General features: G+C 41.5%; 1 protein-coding gene across 1 annotated transcript in view; it reads left to right on the forward strand.

Moving 5' to 3' along the window:
• Positions 1 to 4,154: 4,154 nt before the first annotated feature.
• LOC112249911 (pleckstrin homology domain-containing family G member 3) overlaps positions 4,155 to 23,266 on the forward strand; it is a 106,845-nt gene continuing 87,733 nt past the window's right edge. Inside the window, exon 1 of the mRNA XM_024419640.2 lies at positions 4,155 to 4,400. The gene's annotated coding sequence lies outside the window, so the exon portion shown is untranslated. The remainder of the gene's footprint in view (positions 4,401 to 23,266) is intronic.

The raw sequence follows: 23,266 nt of genomic DNA on the forward strand, positions 1-23,266 counted from the left end.
ATAATGTATGTGGGCTTCCTGAAGAGTGGGTTCACCAATTAGAGTAGACATCCAGTTAGGGTCAGATGGCCAGGCTCAGATATATTTTTTCCTCCCTCCCAATGGTTTTTATTAAAGAGCCACTGAACAAGCCGATTGGCAAGTGTTTTTCTTTTGCTTATCAGAAAATGTTGATTTCAGTCTTGGGGGGTGTGTTTCTTGACTGATTCCCTGTTTGGTTAATTTTTGTCCCACTTGAGACACTGTAGCCTATCTAGCCCTTTTCACTTCCTCCAAATCCCCAGAATGAATATAAGAACTCAATAAATCTGTAATTACCTTACAAAACAAAGCCGAGGATGTTTTAGTTGCGTAATTTTATATTAACTAAGGTGTTTGGTGCAGTATTTTTCAAGTAAAAAAATGTGCGACATGTCTTTGGGAAACAAAGTCAGACTGCTGGGCAGGTCTGTGTACCTGTCTATGCTATTGGATAGAGAGCAATCACCACAGCTGTCCACCCCATGTTAGTGGGCAAATGTACATATTCAAATTAAAACCCAACCTTCATTTACCGTGGATGTTCCAAACTCCATTTAGACGAGACTGACTTTATGACCAACATTATGCTATTAACAATTTCTAGTATATTTTCACACTAGAATGACTGTTTCTGTCTCATATTGATGCCACATAGGCCATTTTCGAATGCTCTTGTTGCTTTTTAAATGCACTCTCTGAGGTTAGAGTAAGGGGCAAAGGTAATCTGATCGTACTGTAGATCAATGACATATGTTTTAACCGTAGATGACGACCAGGGGCGCTGTTTTGAATCCACGCAGCCATTTTGGTACTCCATAAAAAAATTACAATTCTGGAAGCTATAGATATGCATTAATTCATGTCAAAATTATTTTTTGCCTAATATTTTCTATTTAAAAAATGTTGTACTGTCCCCACTAAAATAAAGAAATACTTACAATACCAGTCGAAAGTTTTGACACACCTACTCATTCAAGGGTTTTTCTTTAATTTTACTATTTTCTACATTGTAGAATTAATAGTGAAGACATCAAAACTATGAAATAACACATGGAGTCATGTAGTAACTAAAAATATTAAACCAAACTATATTTTAGATTCTTCAAAGTAGCCACCCTTTGCCTTGATGATAGCTTTGCACACTCTTGCCATTCTCTCAACCAGCTTCACCTGGAATGCTTTTCCAACAGTCTTGAAGGAGTTCCCACATATGCTGAACACTTGTTGGCTGCTTTTCCTTCACTCTGCGGTCTAAATCACCCCCAAACCATCTCACTTGGGTTGAGATGATTGTGGTGATTGTGGAGTCCAGGTCATCTGATGCAGTACTCCGTCACTCTCCTTGGTCAAATAGCCCTTACGTAGCCTGGAGGTGCATAGGGTCATTGTCCTGTTGAAAAACAAACAATAGTCCCACTAAACGCAAACCAGGTGGGATGGCGTATCGCTGCAGAATGCTGTGGTAGCCATGCTGGTTAAGTGTGCCTTGAATTCTAAATAAATCACAGACAGTGTCACCAGCAAAGCACCCCCACACCATCACACCTCTCCTCCATGCTTGAGGGTGGGAACCACACATGCGGAGATCATCCGTTCACCTACTCTGCGTCTCACAAAGACATGGCGGTTGGAACTACAAATCTCAAATTTGGACTCATCAGACCAAAGGACAGATTTCCAGCAGCCTAATATCCATTGCTCGTGTTTTTGGCCCAAGCAAGTATCTTCTTATTATTGGTGTCTTTTAGTAGTGGTTTCTTTGCAGCAATTCAACCATGAAGGCCTGATTCACACAGTCTCCTCTGAACAGTTGATGTTGAGATGTGTCTGTTACTTGAATTCTGTGAAGCACTTATTTGGGCTGCAATTTCTGAGGCTGGTAACTCAAATAAACGTATCCTCTGCAGCAGAGGTAAGTCTGGGTCTTCCTTTCCTGTGGGGGTCCTCATGAGAGCCAGTTTCATCATAGCGCTTGATGGTGTTTACAACTGCACTTGAAGAAACGTTCAAAGTTCTTGAAATTTGACTGACCTTCATGTCTTAAAGTAATGATGGACTGTCATTTTTCTTTGCTTATTTAAGCTGTTCTTGCCACAATATGGACTTGGTCATTTGCTAAATAGGGCTATCTCCTGTATATCACCCCTACCTAGTCACAACACAACTGATTGGAATAAACGCATTAAGGAAAGAAATTCCAAAAATTAACTTTTAACAATGCACACCTGTTAATTGAAATGCATTCCAGGTGACTAACTCATGAAGCTGGTTGAGAGAATGGCGAGAGTGTGCCAAGCTGTCATCTGGGGCAAAGGGTGGCTACTTTGAAAAATCTAAAATATGAAATATATTTGGATTTGTTGAACACTTTTTTGGTTACTTCGTGATTACATATGTGTTATTTCATCATTTTGATGTCTTCACTGTCATTCTACAATGTAGAAAATATGCAAAAAAAATTAAGAAAAACCCTTGAATGAGTGGATGTGTTAAAACTTTTCATCTGGTACTGTACATGTGATTTTGTCCTTGAAACATTTTATTGAAATACTACCCCTTCTGGGGAGTGCCAATTTGGCGCACGGTGTCTATTAAGCCTCTCATTGGCCAGTACATAGCATATGCAATCCAGGGTTTATATACATTATTGCTATAGATCTGTCGTAAGGGGCAGCTTTTACCTTGCTTCAAGTGACATGACGGTTCTGTAGGCCTTCTTGCCTGAGAATAATAGCCGCAGTATGCATGATATGCTAAACAGTATATGCTTTATTCAGGAAGGGGAGTATGTAGTGTCTACATCAATTTCCCATCCACAAGGGTCACATGCAGATAATCTATTGACTCCCCCATTTCCGATATGAAATTATTGTGTGGGTATAAACAATTTAGCTAGGTTACGTTTCTGACATATTGCCTAATCTTTCCAGTCCTTTCATATCTGTGATGTGAAGTAAAAACAGTCTTTGGGATAGGACAGCACTTCATAGAATGCTCTTTTTTAGTGTCCCCTTTTCCACCAAACACACTCTTATGATGTGTTCAAAATATTGTGTTGTCGTGTGATGTTCTGTCAGGGGTCAACGCAAGGCCATGTTAACAGATTTGATGTATCACAATTCTCCCACAGCAGCTGCCAATCAACCAACCTTCCAACAGAAACGGTTTGAGGTGATTGAGAGATATCATAGACAGTTCAGATAATATCTTTCCCCTTCCTGGAAACGACAGACTAGGTCCCCAGTTGAAAAACCACTAGATGGGACAACTTAACAAGCGGTGGGTGTGGATTAATGGAAACTGGCTCAACACCATTCTCACACCTGTTCAATACATTGTAATCCCTCAGGGAGAGGGAATGACTGCAAGATCCATCACTCTCACACACTCAGCCGGCAGGAAGTCAGACATGCTTTAATGTAGGCTATTTCTCGCAGCTATTTGTCTGACATTGCGATGCTGTTATCATAGATTATCTATGGCTTTTATACTGGTGGAGTGGGGATAGATGCCCAATATGGACAGTAGTAGTTCTTGCAGGTGTAACAATTCCAATACAGTGTTCAATTTTATTCTCACACATTTGATAGTGATAGATATGCTATAAAATGTAATGTGGCATGACACCATATTGCTTTTAGAGATTATGTGAGATAAACAAGATAGATTACTAGAGAAACAATCAACAAAAATGGGGTCAAACTGTGCATTTATATAGATATTTGTTGGGTGCATTCACCATCTCGTTGACTGAGGGGAACATGACACGTGTTGTCACACCTATGTAGCCTACACCTTCAATAAACATGACAATCATCGCATATTTAGGGACTGAGACAATACGAACACTAGCCTACAGTATTGCTCGTCACGCCAGCCCACTTTTTAAAAAATGCCTCGTGCATCTCAAGCAAAGGATGACTTCCTGCTGACGCATGTTTTAAATTTCATTATGCCGTGAATAATCGTGGTGCATTCTAATCCAACGCTAGCTGTTAAACATTTTTTTTTAAACAACACTTTCGATAACTGTGTTTTCTTTATTTGCATCGTCTTTTTCATGCTGACAAAAAGACGATGCAAATATATATATATATATATATATATATATTAAAATAAGTTCAACGAGGGACGCAGGGGAAAGGGGGCGGCGTTCACCAGTCAGTGGAATTCATGAAAACCACTGTACGGACAGAATCAAACACTACAGTTGGCCTACATCGGCTCGTCCAGGCGCAGTCAAACTCCTCGGAATTATAAGAACGTTTTCAACTTTTAGGGTCTTTGAATAATTGTCAAATAATACTGCGAATGTAACCGCAACATTGTCGTGCCACAAAGGAGTTCTCAGTAAAGTTTTAGAAACTTTCAGCACTGCGGTAAGTTGCAAAAGTTCATTTTAAACCCTATCAATTGATGAGATGTGAAAGGTTACAGCTGATACAATATGATGATGTGTCGGAAATGTGCATTTCGTCGAATTCCTTCGTCGGTTGTAAAAAAAAAAAAATCTGATTCTTTAAAGTTATTTATCTGTCTGTCTGACAACATGGAGGGCAAACAGCCTAATGTCGTGTTAGATGTTGTATATAAGCAAACTGGCAGCCTAACGCAAATAATATGTAATTTTGTGGTCATCATCAGCTGACAACACTGACAGACCATTGTTGAACAAAGGCTTTATGGTAACATTGTGACCCATTTTTAAAAGTAACACGTTCAGATGCCTGAGATAAAAGCAGCTCATAGTTTTCAAACATTCTGATGAAGTTGTTCTATGGTTGTGAGGAGTATATCAATGATCCAATGTTGGGACAGCTTACAAAAAGTCTAATCACTGACAACTTGTCATACTGTCAATGCAAAAGAGAGGGACTACAAGTGGATGGCAGGTAGTCTTAAGGGTTAGAGCGTTGGTTGCTAGTTCAAATCCCTGAGCAAACCATGGTAAAACAAATCTGTCGACCTGTCCATGAGCAGGGCACTAAACCCTACCCACCATCAATAATGTCTGACCCCATGCCGTGACCCCAGTCTCAGGAGGGGGGTATGAAGAAGAAAAAAACAAATCACATTTCCATTTCACCTCACTTGTACAGGTTACACACTTGTACATATGTGGAACGGGACACATATACATGTATTTATCATAGGATGCAACGTGTCCATGAGCAGGGTCTAAAACCTGGATCCACAGGAGTAACCAGCGTCTTAACTGTTCGCCTAGACCAGGGGTGTCGAACAAATTTTGCCCCGGGGGCTGCATTCAGTGTTCAGCGGAGGACCGCTTGGAAAATTTGCTGTTTCCTCGCTGGCAAAATTTGCAAACAATAGTCCTCTTTTCAATACTCCCTGACCGTCGAGCTTTAGTTTCAGTGATTATTAGGGAACTGGACACGGTCAAGAATCATTTCTACCCAGTTTTGATTTGGTTGTAGTCATTTGAAAGAATATGAAACGTTTTTACTAAACCCACCCTTCGGCTTCGCAGGCACTATGTTTAATGTGTTTGACCCCATCCTTGAGGGAATCCTCTCGTGGACCGATGGTGACACCGATCTTGAGGTTGCAGACAGGGCTACATGATGAACTGTGAGCCCGACTCATGTACGCATCTAAGTGCTATCAATCCTGTTTAATGGCCAAATCTCTCAATAGGAAGAGTTAATTTCTTTGCAAAAAAAATCTAATTTTCAGCTATTTTCTACCATACGTCCATATAGTATTTCACTAGCCTATATTTTCAGCCTCCGATTACTCCAAGGTAAGTTATTTAATACATCATTGCCTGCACCTTGAGTATGTGCGTCATTGTAGAGTCAACCTGGCAATTTGTCCATTTATATCAGCTGATTGTATTACAACAGCCTGTGGGATAATTGCTCTGTTGGCCTAGAGATGGGTTTGCTCCACACTTTTCTAAACACCGCTAAGCCTGCTACTGCACCTTAGCATGGCCACCTGAAAAAAATTATCATCACGTGCTGCCCACTTGTGAAACCACACTGGCCACAAGGCCAGTGGAATCAGTAATGTGTTGTTGATAGTTCAATGTCTGGTATCTCTTTCTGAATGAGTTTCGATGGGCCAAAGGCCTTGCATTCCTTAGGTTAATGCCCTTTCAGACAGCACAGCCTGCAGACATATTCGAGACATTTGTTGTGAATTTCTGTTCCTTTCACACTACTAAGGATTCTACAGTTAATAACCACGTATCATCGTCCTGTCACCTCCAGTGTTAATCCTCAGTCACCTTCTGCATTACCATCCATGTTTATATCTTTCTTGCATAGCTATGTAGTGCCTGGGAATAGAGCTGGGCGGTATCCAGATTCTCATACAGTTTTTGTACCATAATGAAATGTATGGTAATACCAGAAGTGTGCACAAGGGGCACTATTCAATCTTTACACACAAAACAATTTATGCAACAGGGATCTTGATCCAGGAGAGGGTTACAGCAGAGACATACAATCAACAAATGAATCTTGATGTCTAGCCACTTAGCTAGCAAGTAAGCAAATGTATAGCTGGAACCCTGAGCTGGATGACATTTTATTTGATACATCTTAGATTTCTTCTAGTTAGTCACAATCAGTGGCGTAGCATGCACCCTCCCGTGAGGTGGGGATGCCCCCCTCCCCGGTACGGAAAATCATACAGTCGGTATTTTGAAACACACCTGTATATACGGTATAAAGAATATATCGCCTGGGCCGACCTGTGAATATCTTTGTGGACCAATGAAACAGGTTGTTATCTCATCACAAACCTCGTTATCAGTGTCTTGGTCAACAGAAACAACCTTGTGGTTGTTATTTGGGCTTTGTACACTGTCACCACTGAGCAAATAGATATTTGCTGTTGTGCATTGAGAACATGTAAAATGGTAGGGGATAATTTGTATTTTTTTAATTTTTATATCAATGAGTCATTGTAAGATATGTTGAATCAATGGCCTAAGTTATAAGCCATTTTTCACATGGAAATAATACAGCCCTTGCCAACACAAATGTGGTTGCCAGCAGGCTAGTCACTCTTTCCACTGCCACACTGGGCAACATGCATATGACAGCACGCTATCTTTCTTTATTCAGATGGAGAGACTTCCATCAACATTTAAATATGTGGAACGATACATGGAAATGCTGAAGGAATCAGTTACAGATAAAGGTACACCGCATTGCAGAATGTTAGCTCTTTATCTGCGGTGTTAATCCTTCCTCCCGTAAGCTGTTTTTCTAGCAGACATTCTCATTGGATATGGATGCAAAACTACACGTGTCCTTTAAACAATACATGTATGTTTTGTTCGATAATGTGCATATTTACATCCAAAAATCTGTTTACATTGGTGTGTGACATGCAGTAATGTTTTGATTGCAAAACATCTGGTGATTTTGCAAAAATACTCATAATAAACACTGATAAAAGATACTAGTGTTATTCACCGAATTAAAGAGACTTCTCCTTAATGCAAACGCTGTGTCAGATTTAAAAAAAACTAAAATAATCTGAGAACGGCGCTCGGAGCCCAATCCAGCCAGAGAAATATCTGCCATTTTGGAGTCAACAGAAGTTAGAAACAGCACCATAAATATTCACTTACCTTTCATGATCTTCATCAAAGGCACTCCCAGGAATCCCAGTTCAACACTAAATGACTGATTTGTTACATTATTTATGTCCAAATAGCCACTTGTTAGCATGTTCAGCCCAGTAATCCATCTTCATGAGGCGCAGGCACTTCGTCCAGACAACTTGAAATGTTACGTTACAGTCCTTTAGAAACATGTGAAACGATGTATGGAATCAAACGTTAGGATGTTTTTAACATAAAACATCAATAATGTTCCAACCGGAGAATTCCTTTGTCTGAAGAAAAGCACTGGAATGAGAGGTAACTCTGCCGGGAGTGTGCATCATGAGACCAAGGCTCTCTGCCAGACCACTGACTCAAAGAGGTCTCATGAGCCTCTCCTTTAAAGTAGAATCCTCATTCAAGTTTCTAAAGACGATTGACATCTAGTGGAAGCCGTAGGAAGTGCAACTTTATCCATATTTCAATGTGTATTCGGTAGGCCAAGCTTTGAAAAACTACAAACTTCAAATGTCCCACTTCCTGGTTGGATTTGTCTCAGGTTTTTGCCTGCAATATGAGTTCTGTTACACTCAGACATCATTCAAACAGTTTTAGAAACCAGAGTGTTTTCTATCCAATACTAATAATACTATGCATGTATTAGGATCTGGGACAGAGTAGGAGGCAGTTCACTCTGCGCACGCTATTCATCCAAAAGTGAAAATGCTGCCCCCTATCCCAAAAGAGATAAAATACAGCGTAAATGTTCAAAGTTAAACCTCAATGCAGTTTTCCTTTTTATCTGCAATTGATTGAATTCAGTCTCGTAATGTTATAATACAGCGCATTCGGTCAGAGCCCTTGACTTTTTCTACATTTTGTTATGTTACAGCCTTATTCTAAAAGTAGTTACATGAAAAAAAATCTCATTTAATATACACAAAATACCCCATAATCACAAAGCGAAAAAAAGGTTTCTAGAAATGTTTGCAAATGTATATAAAAAAAAAATCAAACGTAAGTACTCAGAGCTTCGCCATGAGATTTGAAATTGAGCTCCGGTGCATCCTGTTTCCATCGATCATCCTTGAGATGTTTCTACAACTTGATTGGAGCCCACCTGTGGTAAATTCAATTGATTGGACATGATTTGGAAAGGCACACACATGTCTAGAAAAGGTCCCACAGTTGACAGTGCATGTCAGAGCAAAAACCAAGCCATGAGGTCGAAGGAATTGTCCGTAGAGTGCCGAGACAGAATTGTGTCGAGGCACAGATCTGGGGAAGGAAAGCAAACATTTCTCCAGTATTGAAGGTCCCCCAAGAACACCGTGACCTCCATGATACTTAAATGGAAGAAGTTTGGAACCACCAAGACTCTCCCTAGAGCTGGCTGCCTGGCCAAACTGAGCAATCAGGGTGGAGAAGGGCCTTGGTCAGGGAGGTGACCAAGAACCCGATGGAGCTCTTTCAGAGTGATCAGAGTTCCTCTGTGGAGATGGGAGAACCTTTCAGAAGGACAACCATCTCTACAGCACTCCACCAATCAGGCCTTTATGATAGAGTGACAAGACGGAAGCCACTCCTCAGTAAAAGGCACATGACAGCCTGCTTGGAGTTTGCCAAAAGGCACCTAAAGACTCTCAGACCATGAGAAACAAGATAATCTTGTCTGATGAAACCAAGATGTGACACTTGGCAGTTCAATCTGGAGGAAACCTGGCACCATCCCTACGCTGAAGCATAGTGGTGGCAGCATGATTCTGTGGGGATGTTTTTCAGTGGCAGGGACTGGGAGACAAGTCAGGATCAAGGGAAAGATGAACAGAGCAAAGTACAGAGAGATCCTTGATTAAAAACATGTTCCAGAGCACTCAGGACCTCAGACTGGGGTGAAGGTTCCCCTTCCAACAGGACAATGAACATAAGCACACATCCAAGACAACACAGGAGTGGCTTTGGAAAAAGTCTCCATGTCCTTGAGTGGCCCATGCAGAGCCCGGACTTTAACCCGATCGAACATCTCTGGAGAAAACAGAAAATAGCTGTGCAGCGACGCTCCTCCAACCTGACAGAGTTTGAGACGATCTGCAGAGAAGAATGGGAGAAATTCTCCAAATACAGGTGTGCCAAGCTTGTAGCATCATACCCAAGAGGACTCGATGCTGTAATCGCTGCCAAAGGTGTTTCAACAAAGTACTGAGTAAAGGGTCTGAATACTTATGTAAATGTGATATCTGTTTTTTTTATACATTTGCAACAATGTCTAAACGTGTTCTTGCTCTGTCATTATGGGGTATTGTGTGTAGATTGAGGGGAAAACAATTTTATCAATTTTATAGTAAGGCTGTAACGTAACAAAATGTGCAATAAAGTCAAGGGATCGGAATCCTTTCTGAATGCGCTGTGTGTGTTATATAACACACACACACAGCGCATTCGGAAAGGATTCTGACCCCTTGACTTATTCCACATTTTTTACATAAAAATATATAAATAAAAAAAAGGTTGTCCCCTCCATCCTCCATCATCAATCACGCCCTCATGCTGGGACTAGCATTGTGAAGCCATTTCTGAGTGGTGGAACATGTGGAAAGTATGCAACAATAGGTCCCATGTGTAAGGGCTAAGCAGTGTCAAGGCAGGGGCAGTGGTAGGCACACCCAGTTCCTCTCTGGGATGACTGAGTCTGGCCTGTGGCTCGCAGCGCTGGGGTGCCAATCCACTCTCGCCATTTTTCTGATCCCAGACAGATAAAGGCCACCCTGTGGGAAAAGAAACCGTTAGCACAAAAAATGAAATATGAGCCATGTAGGCCTACAAAGGCACCAATCCTCAAGAACTCCATGATCCTCAAGACATTTGTCCTATATTGTCTGTTGCTGAGATCTGGTTGATCAGTGGCAGCTTTGTGAATCAGGTGCAACTGGCCCTGGAGAAAGAAAGCATGTTTGACATTTTGCTGCGATTGTCTCCCGGTGAATTTCTGCCCCCATCGACATGTGGCAAAGGTCTGTGAGGGAAATATGAAAACAATGCGGTACAGTGTGTCAACAGTCTGTCGTTCATTGGACAACTGAGGCATGTGGTATAGTTTTTATGTTCTTTGTTTGGAACATAATGCTCAGTCAACATGCCATCGCTATGCATGCCTCTTTGACCTTCGGTCTGTACATAGTTGTTTGACTAGTGCTACCCTGAACAGATGGCTGACTAGTGCTACCCTGAACAGATGGCTGACTAGTGCTACCCTGAACAGATGGCTGACTAGTGCTACCCTGAACAGATGGCTGACTAGGGAATGCAGTACAATGTCCTTAATGGTCTAGCAGCTACGGCTGTATTTTGCTCTCTGACCTACCCTGGCGTGCTTACAATGATCTCAACTGTTGCCGTGACGACATGTAAATGATCAAGCTTACTGCTTAGGATCTTTTATAGCCAAGTGTGTGTTGCTAACCCTACAACCACGGACGGCACATACACAAATGAAGGAAACCCTGCTCTAACAAGGACAGTCAATGGTGGTGGTGCAGGAAGCCTACTGCATTTGTGGAAGGAGGGCTTTGAAATGCTCTGCTGGGCCCAGTCCACATGCCATGAATTCTCCATTTTACTACTGTCTGCCTGCGGTCCAACTCAGATATCACACAATGGACTGGGGATGGAATGCTGTATGAATACACTCGCAAGGAAGAGTCAACTTTATGTAGACAGTAACTCCTGATGCTCTAATCAAATTAGTATTTTCTATCTGTTGTCAATAACAGTACACACTTCCCCTAGTGTGTGTGTGTACAGTACTAGTCAAAAGTTTGGACACTTACTCAAGGGTTTTTCTTTATTTTTTATTATTTTCTACATTGTAGAATAGTGAAAACACTATGAAATAAAACACAGATTCATGTAGTAACCAAAAAAGTGTTAAATCAAACTATTCTTCAAAGTAGGCACCCTTTGCCTTGACAGCTTTCTCTCAACCAGTTTCACCTGGAATGCTTTTCCAACAGTCTTGAAGGAGTTCCCACATCTCAAATTTGGACTCATCAGACCAAAGGACAGATTTCCACCAGTCTAATGTCCATAGCTCGTGTTTCTTGGCCCGAACAAGTCTCTTCTTATTATTGGTGTCATTTAGTAGTGGTTTCTTTGCAACAATTCAACCATGAAGGTCTGATTCACGCTCTGAACAGTTGATGTTGAGATGTCTGTTACTTGAAGCATTTATTTGGGCTGCTATCTGAGGTGCAGTTAACTCTAATGAACTTATTCTCTGGAGCAGAGAACTCTCCCGAGTGGCACAGCGGTCTAATGCACTGCATCTCAGTACTAGAGGCTTCACTACAGACCCTGGGTTCGATTCTAGGCTGTATCACAAATGTCTGTGATTGGGAGTCCCCTAGGGCGGTGCACAATTGGTCCAACGTTGTTAGGGTTTGGCCGGGGTAGTTCGTCATTGGAAATAAGTATTTGTTCATTAACTGACTTGCCTAGTTAAGTAAAGAAAACACTTCCTGTTGCGTTCCTCATGAGAGCCAATTTCATCATAGCGCTTGATGGTTTTTGCAGTATCTAAAATATATATTTTGATTTGTTTAACACTTACTTTGGTTACTACATAACATGGAATTATTTCATAGTTTTGATGTCTTCACTATTATTCTATAATGTAGAAAATAGTAAAAATAAAGAAAAACCCCTGGATGAGTAGCTGTGTTCAAACTTGACTGGTACTGTGTGATTAAAAAAAATATATATTTATCTCACACACACAGGTCTTGCCTTAACCAATCACAGGATTTGTAAATGATATCCTAGCACAAGCTTCACCATTCTGGAAGTCTGAACGGGTCATTGAGTAAGAAGACAAAAGGTATAGCGGAATAGGTTTGGCTGATGGCAGTGGCACAACAATGCTGCCTTGGATGGTTTTCAAATGACCCACTCTCTCTGGAGAGCTTGGTTCAGGAAGCTGTAGTAAGGGACCCCACCCCCCCACCCTTCAATCCGTACAGGATGAGGCCTTTCCTGTTTGGAAAGGAGAGCAAGCAGCTCCCCGTCAGGTTGTCTTCCTTCAGAAAATAGGAGTACCCTTTTTTTAAGGGCCAGTTTCCCCAGAACAGCTTCAGTGTAGTCCTGGACTTGTTGAATGGAGACTCCCAAAGTGCTTTTTAGTCTAGGTCCAGCAATGTCCAGGAAACAGGCCCTAAGTGGACCCCACAAGGTAATTCCTGGAGCCATCAGTGCACTTTCCAAAGTGAATCTTTGGTAATTAGATGTATCTTCTAAATGACTGGAGTTGTGTATCAGCTTTGCACTGAGCTAAATATGTTATTGGTAATTGAATGAATGGTGGTGCATGTGTATGGTGACTTTATTTTATTTTAAGAAAGTGGGATGCAAAGCAAGTAGACTACATCGTAAGCATAGGGTAAGTTTGTTCAGTTTTTGGGAAAATATTTAAGTGTCGGGTGAAGTGCTGTTTGAATGACGTGGCACTGCTTTTAAAAATGATCACAGCACTTGTGAAAAGACACCCACATCTTGTCAACTGTGAAGGCTTCTTAGTACTTGTCTTGTCTTGTCAAAGGACAATAACAAGCAACAAGACCTGCCTCCAAAGAGTCAGTTGTGCTCATTTGAGGTGTGGAATTTTTGCTGCTTCCATCATGTCATCTTCTGTTTTCATTGCTCATCAATGACGTCAGTGACTCTCAAATTGTCCAAATGTTGAAACAAACAACAAACTGTTCTTATCAAGAATCATTCTAAGCAGAAGAAAATAGAGGTTTCACAATCTCGAAATGATTTTCCGCTAGGGATGAGCTCAGCCAATGTGTATCTCCTGCCAGCAGAACTCATGATTATGAAATGGTTCCATTCTATGATCTGCCTCATATCATGATTATACGTGTAAGGCGTTTGTTGGCCAGTTCCATTTCTCGTGTTCAGACTTGAAGCAGTCTTCGATGTAGCAACAGCTGAACCAAAAACACACCAAAAAATAGAATGGCCTCCATCTTGAGACAAAACACAAAAATTTAGATTAGTCTTTAGCCAACAGGTGGTTGGATATATAAATAAAAAAAATCAATGACGGGGCCTCCCGAGTGGCGCAGTGGTCTAAAGCACTGTATCAGTGCTAGCTGTGCCACTAGAGATCCTGGTTCAAGTCGCAGCCGGCCGCGACCAGGAGACCCATGGGGTGGCGCACAATCGGCCCAGCGTCGTCCGGGTTAGGGGAGGGTTTGGCCGGCAGGGGATGTCATGTCTCTCTTGTCTCTGCTTTGGCTGCCTCTCTGCCTCTCTTGTCTCATCACGCACTAGCGACTCCTGTGGCAGGCCGGGCTCAGTGCACGGTCGCCAGGTGTATGGTGTTTCCTCAGACACATTGGTGCGGCTGGCTTAAGGTTTCAGCGGGCGTTGTTTCAAGAAGCAGTGGTTCGGTTGTGTTCCGGAGGACTCATTGCTCTCGACCTTCGCCTCTCCCAAGTCCATACGGGAGTTGCAGCAATGAGACAAGACCGTAACTACCAATTTGATACCAATAATAAAATCAATGACATCCTATTTATAATACAGAATTGATTTGTATACTCCATTTTCATGTCTAAGTTTCCATCCAACAAATTGTAAATATTCTAAAATGGCATTTTCCCAGCAGAGATGTTTCCATTAAAGTGAATTGTTGTGGGATGTAGTTCACATAAACATTAGTTTTGCGGTTTAAAAATACAAGTTAAATGTCTTATAATCAAATTTTTACTTCTGATCATCCCCCCAAAACATAGCGAATGTGCCCACTCTGGTTTTGGTACTTGCGCTCTAGCCAACAGCTTGCGGATAATGTGGGGGTAGGCTACAGTACCTACATGATGAAATGATTATGGACAAAATAGCAAGGTCATTTTTATTTGTCAAAAGGCAGGCAATCAACGATCATCATGTCACCAGAATAAGACCCTCGATTATTTTTTTTGACAATGAGCATCAAGCTCATCACTGTGCACTTTCACCACCCTGTGAAGTTCATAACTTATTTCATCTGTAGCCTAATAAACTGCATGTTTTCCTGAGTCGTGTCATCTGGTGACTCTCAAGTGTACTTTGATATGGTTATTATATCAACATTTGCACATGAAGGTGTTTCCACTGCCATCATTTTAGAAACAAAATTATATCCCACCTTGCCTAGCGTATTTCGTTTTGCCTACATTTGGAAAGTTTACAAACAAATTTGAGGTTTCCATCAGGCCTGTTGTGACTTTGCTTAATTTTTTTTATCAGACATATACTTTACTTGACTAAAAACGTTGGATGGAAACCTGGTTAGTGTGAAAATGTAAACACATGTTTGAAATAATAACGAAAGAGCATTCCATTAAAAAATATGTATATTCTCCCTGGGCAAACTGGCAAATCTATTCCAGCTTAATGCGTGATAGGCTATATATGGAATATGGACCATCAACTAACATCTTTCCCAGTAGGGGAAATGTGTCACTCCCAGAGTCCTCTAGGGCCTCATTGGAGTGGAGTTTTAGGGATGAATCCTCACATTTCCTCTCACAGGAAGCCTCTGAAACTGAGGGGGTGGATTCACCACATGGGCATATTTTTAGTACATTTTTAACACTTAGGGGGTTTACCTCCTACCCAGAAAAATGGTCCCACTCATTATTTTATTTAACCTTTATTTAACTAGGCAAGTCTTAAGAACACATTCTTATTTTACAATGACTGCTTAACCCAGACGACGCCGGGGTAATTGTGCGCCGCCCTACGGGACTTCCAATCACAGCCGGTTGTGATGCAGCCTGGAATCGAACCAGGGTCTGTAGTGACACCTCTAGCACTTAGATGCAGTGCCTTAGACCGCTGTGCCACTCGGAAGCCCTAAGATAAGCTTCTGGAATTTGATGAGCGTGTATGGCAGTTTGAGTGAAAAAAGTGAGTCTTCCCATTTTGTCTGCTGGCCCTTATATGAAGAGTTGACTGGAAGCCCTACAGTAAGGGTTTTTATAGTCCACAGCGTTTCATACACATTTTGTGAACTAGAAATGCCACTGAGCGTGTTAGACAATGCGTTTTGAAAGTGTGTCTCAAGAAATATGCAACGCAATGGGGTGGCACAACTCATAATAATGTTGCTTTCTGACATCACAGTTCTCTAAAACAGTTCTCCCAAACTCTGTCCTGGGGCCCTCCCTGGGTGTACATTTTTGGCCCTTGCTCTACACAGCTGATTCAAATAACCATCTCTTCATCAAGCTTTGATTATTTGAGTCCGTTGTTTAGTGCTAGGGCAAAAACCAAAACGTCCAACCCTGGTCTACAACATACGTAAAAGCATAGAGTACACCACATTTACCTCACCCAAAGCTTCAGCTGTTTCAAAGCAGTTCAGGGTTGAAGTTATTTCTTCTTTGTCTTAGGTTTTTGAGTATTGAGGGACATGGACATGCTAACTGTTTTAGCTGCAGCTCTTACGTATGTCATTACAGCCAATGATTGTTTTCCTCGCTCTTTCTTATGGGGCTTTCACAACAAATATTTGTCTTTTTTAAAAGTGTTCCGCTTAGTTTGGACTTAACAACGCACTGTGGTTCGCTCAAAAAGTATGGTCTTGGTCTGATTCCATTCGCGCCATGGAGCGGTTCAAAGCAGGTGAAGTATTATTGATTGTTTGACTGCAAGCGTTTTGAAATGCACACCGTAGCCCTCCTTAACTTAATATCTCTGAAACATTTTATCAGTAGCAGTGCATTTTGAGGCATCTGATGCAGATTAGGGGAGAGGGTGCTATAACCTGCCAGGGATATAGGCTACAGAATCTCGCCTGTTCACTAGCGGTTACAACAGCTATGGTTTTTCTCCCACACGTTGTTGGAAGACCAAAGCAAAACTAATGATGTTTGGGACACAAGATATTCTTCTTGATGATAATAGAATGGATTTAGCGTGAGATATTTTCCTCCAATAAAACAAATGACTTGAACACGTGGTTGTCAAGGCATTTTAGTTTGTTTGGCAATAAGAAAGCAACTGGACCAACCAAAATATATACAATGTAGCACATAATGAAAGTTATTTGCTCAGAACTATGTGTGAAAACGCCCTGAGAAGAGACTTCCTTGCAACCATGAGGGTCATTTCCAGAGTGATCCTCATTGTTAGTACCCATTCTGAAGACTTATTGAATGGGTCGTAGACCCTACAACCAGTTATGTTGTCAGGATTCAGGAAGTGAGCCAGTCAGCATCTTTTGTTGAAGCTCTGCCATTGCTACCTCCTTCTCTTCCCATCTCTGTCCCCTCTGGCTTGTTTTGTTTGGACTAAACCGTCAACATTTTGGCTTTGCCTCAGTTGGTAGTTGAGACATTCCTGTAAGAATATTTGGGGTGTATGAGAATTGTGAACATTTAATTTAACCTTTTCTTTAACTAGGCAAGTCGGTTAAGAACAAATTGTTATTTGCAATGAAGGCCTACCCCGGCCAAACCCGGACGATGCTGGGCCAATTGTGCGCCTCCCTATGGGACTCCCAATCGCAGCCTGATGTGTCTGAGGGGTCAGCTCTGTCAGTCCCCCCAAATGTCACCAGTTGATCCTGCCTAAGTTGAACCATGATGTTTCCTCTTCAGGCTAGCGTAAAGACCAATGCTGATATGCTTAAGCAATAAGGCCTGAGGGGGTGTGGTTTATGGCCAACACCTATTTGGAGGAAACCTGGCACCATCCCTACGGGGAAGCATAGTGATGGCAGCATCATGCTGTGGGGATGTTTTTCAGTGACTGGGAGACCAGTCAGGATTGAGGGAACAATGAACGGAGCAAAGTACAAATAACTCCTTGATGAAAACCTGCTCAAGGACCTCAGACTGGGGCTAATGTTTACCTTCCAACAGGACAACGACCCTAAGCACACAGCCAAGACAACGCAGGAGTGGCTTTGGGACAAGTCTCTGAATGTCCTTGAGTGGCCCAGCCAGAGTCCAGACTTGAACCCGATCGAACATCTCTGGAGAGACCTGAAAATAGCTGTACAGCATCGCTCCCAATCCAACCTGACAGAGCCTGAGAGGATCTACATAGAAAATGGGAGAAACACTCCAAATACAGGTGTGACAAGCTTGTAACGTCAAACCCAAGACGACTCGACGCTGTAATTGCTGCCAAAGCTGCTTCAACAAAGTACTGATTTAAAGGGTCTGAATATGTAAAATTTATTTGCAAACATTTCTATACCTGTTTTTGCTTTGTCGTTATGGGGTATTGTGTCTAGATGAGGAAAATAAAAAGTTGAATCCATTTTAGAGTAAGGCTGTAACGTAACAGAATGTTTAAAAAGGCAAGAGGTCTGAATACTTTCCGAATGTAAATTGAACAAAAATATAAACACAACATGTGAAGTGTTGGTCCCATATTTCATGATTTGTTCACAAATCTGTTTACATCCCTGTTAGTGAGCATTTCCCCTTTGTCAAGGTAACCCATCCATCTGACAGGTGTGGCATATCAAGAAGCTTATGAAACATGATCATTACACAGGTGAACCTTGCGCTGGGGACAAAAGGCCACACTAAAATGTGCAGTATTGTCATACAACAAAATGCCACAGATGTCTCAAGTTTTGAGGGAGTGTGCAATTGGCATGCTGACTGCAGGAATGTCCACCAGAGTTGTTCCCAGAGAATTTAATGTTAATTTCTCTACCATAAGCCATGTCATTTTAGAGAATTTGGCAGTACGTCCAACCGCGCTCAAAACCGCAGACCACTTGTATCTACGCCAGCCCAGGACTTCTACATCCATCTTCTTCACCAGCGGGATAGTCTGGGACCAGCCACCTGGACAGCTGATGAGTATTTCTGTCTGTAATAAAGCCCTTTTGTGGGGGAAAATCTCATTCTGATTGGCTGGGCCTGGCTCCTCAGTGGGTGGGCAAGTGAAATCCAAATCCCCCCCTCCCAAGCGCCCCCACTTCGGTGTTCTCGCCAGAGAAGAAATGAGGGATTGTCAGGGGAATAATGCAGGACTTGACCCAAAGCCTGGCCCATAGTTTTGATTAGGGATGGACTGTTGTAGATATGTCAACACGTTAGTGGACGTGATTGGGTGGAGCTATCACACCCCGGGCCCTTTATTGCACCCCACATATCAGTCCCCGGTGGACATAACGTTGCGTTTGACCGGGAACCCAGGCTACTATCCCAGGATGTTCCTCAACTTTTGAACCTTGTGTTCTACAGGTAACTACCAAAATAAAGGAAACCCCCAGCATAGTGTATTTTTAATTGGGCTTTGGGCCACTACGAGCTGCCACAACAGCTTCAATGCACCTTGGCATAGATTCTACAAGTGACTGTAAATTTATTGGAGGGATGCAACACCATTCTTCCACAATGTTTTTGTTGATCGTGGTGGAAAACACTCCTGCGCTGCTACAGAATCTCCCATCTTTTGGGTTGAGATCTGGTGACTACACACACTTTAAACCCCCTATGCTCTTTCGTATCTCCTCTTTCAAAGTCACTGATCTCTTCTTTTAGCCATGGTAGACAAAACAATGGCCAGAATAATGACATTCCCAGCATTTGTATGCATGATGGGATGTTAATACTTTCATTAACCCAGGAACTACACCTGTGTGGAAGCACCCGCTTTCAATTTTCTTTGTATCCCTCATGGGTTTTCTTTATTTTGGCAGTTACCTGTGTGCTTGAGCTTCAAAACTCACTCACAGTGAAATTGAATTTACAGAGTATTGAATTTACAGATTGATGGTTGAAAACCCTGATGCGTGTGGGGAAAATGGCATGTCTAGGTGTATTCCTTCAGCTGTTTGTTCTGAGTGGAACACACTGTGCTGTTACAGAGCTGCTTCATCATGTTGTTTTCTCAGCCACACTCCACCAAACCATGTGTTAAAGGGATAGTCCAAAAAATGTTTTTAAAACAATTGGGATGAATTGATACCTTAGGTTTGTCGACGGCAGGTAGCCTAGCTGTTAGAGCGTTGGGCCAGGAACCGAAAGGTCAGCTCATGAATTCAAATGAGCAACAAGGTGAAACATCTGTCGATTGCTCCAAGGTCACTGTCAATAATGGCTGATCCCTGGCCGTGATCCCAGGGGGAATTGGGATATGCAAAAAAAAAAAAAACACATTTCCATTTCACACCTGTAAAGGTTACCCACTTGTACATGCAGTGAAACAGGACAAATATAAGCACCCCTTATTTGAAATGGTTGATTTAATAGGCTTCAATACCAAGCTCCAAATAAATACTTCTGTTTAGCAAAGTTGTGAGACATCTCTTTTTCTGTCTGGATGTTGCTTTTGGTCAGTGAGACCCCTCAGGAAATCAACAGGTGCATAAACCATTGTGGTATTGCTATAGGGGAGATGGGTTTTTGGTTTATTTTCCCAGTCAAAATATACACGAGTAACATTGGCCTCCACGGTGGCATGGTGTGACGGCACAGGAGGTTGGTGTCAGCTTAATTGGGGAGAACGAGCTTGTGGTAATGACTGCAGCGGAATTCCCTCCATTATTATGAGCTGTTCTCCCCTCTGCAGCCTCCTGTGTGTGAAACAGACTTGACCCAGTTCAAGAACGTTAAAGGGCATTTGTTCTACTGGGATACAGAATCTAGTCACCTGACTATACTAGTCATAAGTGTGTCTAAAGTTAGCGGAAGATGTTCAGGTTTGGCCTCGTGATTTCTGATTTACTTCTAGCAAAACACTGTTGCTATAAATGGGAAGAAAATAATGAGTTATTATCACAGGTCTTTGAAAGATGCAGACAGCATGAAATCCGACAACAATCTGACTAGACATATTCCATCATTCATCCATTGTAATGTTTTTTTGAGACATTTCACTGTTGCAGCCTGGGTATATTTAGTCTGACTCATTTTGTAATCACACACGTTAACCATATCATACTCAATTATTTAGTTGCTCAATTATGTTGATGTGTTGTTCATGTTTTCTGACGATTTTAAATACCTTTTGTGGAGACAATCACTCACTACTGCAATTCATTATTGAGGGCAGTGACTGAGTAAGGACATCTACTGGCTGTAACTGAAATGACTTTCTCACAACCTTTATTCAACCAAACCCACTAACCAAGATCCCAGGATGTGCATTGAACATGTTCATGTACTTTATATCAATAGGCAATTGAGTTCCGTTTTGTTTTTGAGTGACTGAATCCAAACATTGTTTCTTTCAACACAATAAAAATGTACTTTGTTTAACTACTCATATTGTCAGAAATAATTCCAATCCACAATTCTTATCAACATAATACAGGTAATTTAGTTTTCAGTACGTTTAAAAAAAAAAAAAAAAAAATCTTTTAACGTTGTTCAGACGTAATGTACTTTTTGGAATAATTTACTAGAACTGGGCGATATGGACAAATCCATATCACTATAAATTGACTGAATTATAACGATAAAATGAACGATACGTTTATAACAATGTGCACCAATTACTTTTTTATAGTAGCCTTAAAACTACTACTTAGAATATTGCAGCTACTATTGTCCCATTTCAAACTTCACATTCTTCTACTAAAGGCTACTGAGTCAGTTGTGCTCACGTAAGGTGGAATCGTTCCTGCCGCCATCATGCCATCTTCTCTGTTTTGTTTTCATTACGCATCAATGAAGCAACCAACTTTTTTTTTTTTAATCAGGAATCATTCTAAGCAAAATAAAAGCCAGATTTCACTATCTCTAAAAGATTGGCCTCCGGGGATGAGCTCAGCCAATGTGTTTCTCGTGCCAGCAGAACTCATGATTGTGGAATGGCATGATATGCCTTGAGTGGGGATGGTTGAGAACCATGTACAATTGTCCCATAATCCTCGTCTAGTTGTTGTATTCCTTCAGCTGTTTGTTCTGAATGGAACACACTGCTGTTACAGAGCTGCTTCATCATGTTTTCTCAGGCACCATCCACATAACTAGGTGTTAAAAGTATAGTAAAAATAATAATCCAATGTTTTAGCGTAATAAAAACATCTAACAAACGTATAAATATTTTGGATCATTTGAAGCCCTAAGTATGTCGACTGCAGGAAGCCTAGCGGTTAGAACGCTGTGCTAGTAACCAAAAGGTTACAAGGTGAAAAATCTGTCGCCTTAAACGTAATTGCTCCATGGTCGCTGTCAGTAATGGCTGATCCCTTGCTGGGACCGCACTCTTCGAGGGAGTTGAGGATATGCAAAAAAACACATTTCCATTTCACACCTCACACTCGTACAGGTTTTAAAATGGCTTAATTAATCGCCCCCATTAATCTACACACACTAACCAATAATGACAAAAGCGATCATTGTAATGTTTTTGAGACATTTGACTGTTGCAGCTATGGTAAAATTAAGTAATAAGGCCTGGTGGGAGTGTGGTGTATATGTCCAATATACCACAGCTAAGGGCTGTTCATAGCCACGATGCAATGCGGAGTGCGTGGACACAGCCCTTAGCCATCATGGTATATTAGCTATATACCACAAACTGGTTACCAATGTAATTAGAGCAGAAAAAATACATGTTTTGTCATACCTGTGGTGTACGGTCTGATATACCACAGCTGTCAGCCAATCAGCATCCAGGGCTCGAACCACCCAATTTCTAATTCGTCTTTTACTCATTTGTAATCACACATTTACAATATCATACCCAATTATTTATTTGCTCAATTATGTTGAGTTCATGTTTTCTGACTATTTAAATGCCTTTATTCAACCAACACCAATAGAGCTTTACAAGCCCCCATTCAACCAACACCATTAGAGCTTTACAAGCCCTCATTCAACCAACACCATTAGAGCTTTACAAGCCCTCATTCAACCAACACCAATAGAGCTTTACAAGCCCCCATTCAACCAACACCATTAGAGCTTTACAAGCCCCATTAGAGCTTTACAAGCAACCAACACCAATAGAGCTTTACAAGCCCATTCAACCAACACCATTAGAGCAACACCAATAGAGCTTTACAAGCCCCCATTCAACCAACACCATTAGAGCTTTACAAGCCCCCATTCAACCAACACCATTAGAGCTTTACAAGCCCCCATTCAACCAACACCAATAGAGCTTTACAAGCCCTCATTCAACCAACACCATTAGAGCTTTACAAGCCCTTATTCAACCAAAACCACTAACCAAGATCCCAGGATGTGCATTGAACATGTTCTATTATGTTTGAATTAATAGGCATTTGAGTTCCATTTTTGTTTCACAAGACTTGTTTTTTACTTCATGAATTCAAACAGATTTTTAGCACAATACTTTGTTGTAGTAACTACTCATATTGCGTGAAATTGTCAGTCCACAATTCTTATAGATAAAATACAATTTCCCTGTCCTTTAAATGTTGCAAATATACTCTTTGTCAGTGCTTGACTTGGGCAGGAGCTCACCGGAGCAGAGTACCGGCACCTCAAATGTTCTGCTTGAGCTCCCGTTCCTCTTATAGAATATTAGCTCTAAAGTTTAGTGGAGCTCCTGGAGCTAAATATAAACAGCCCTGGCACCTATTTCAGTCCAAGTCAAGCACTGCTTTCTGTAACAATTTTACGTTAATGGTTTAGTGCTGCTCAGAGTTGTCTGAGGTGAGAGCAAGCAGAAAGTGCT

This window comes from Oncorhynchus tshawytscha, linkage group LG05 (genome assembly GCF_018296145.1).
Source record: "Oncorhynchus tshawytscha isolate Ot180627B linkage group LG05, Otsh_v2.0, whole genome shotgun sequence".
NCBI lineage: Eukaryota > Metazoa > Chordata > Actinopteri > Salmoniformes > Salmonidae > Oncorhynchus > Oncorhynchus tshawytscha.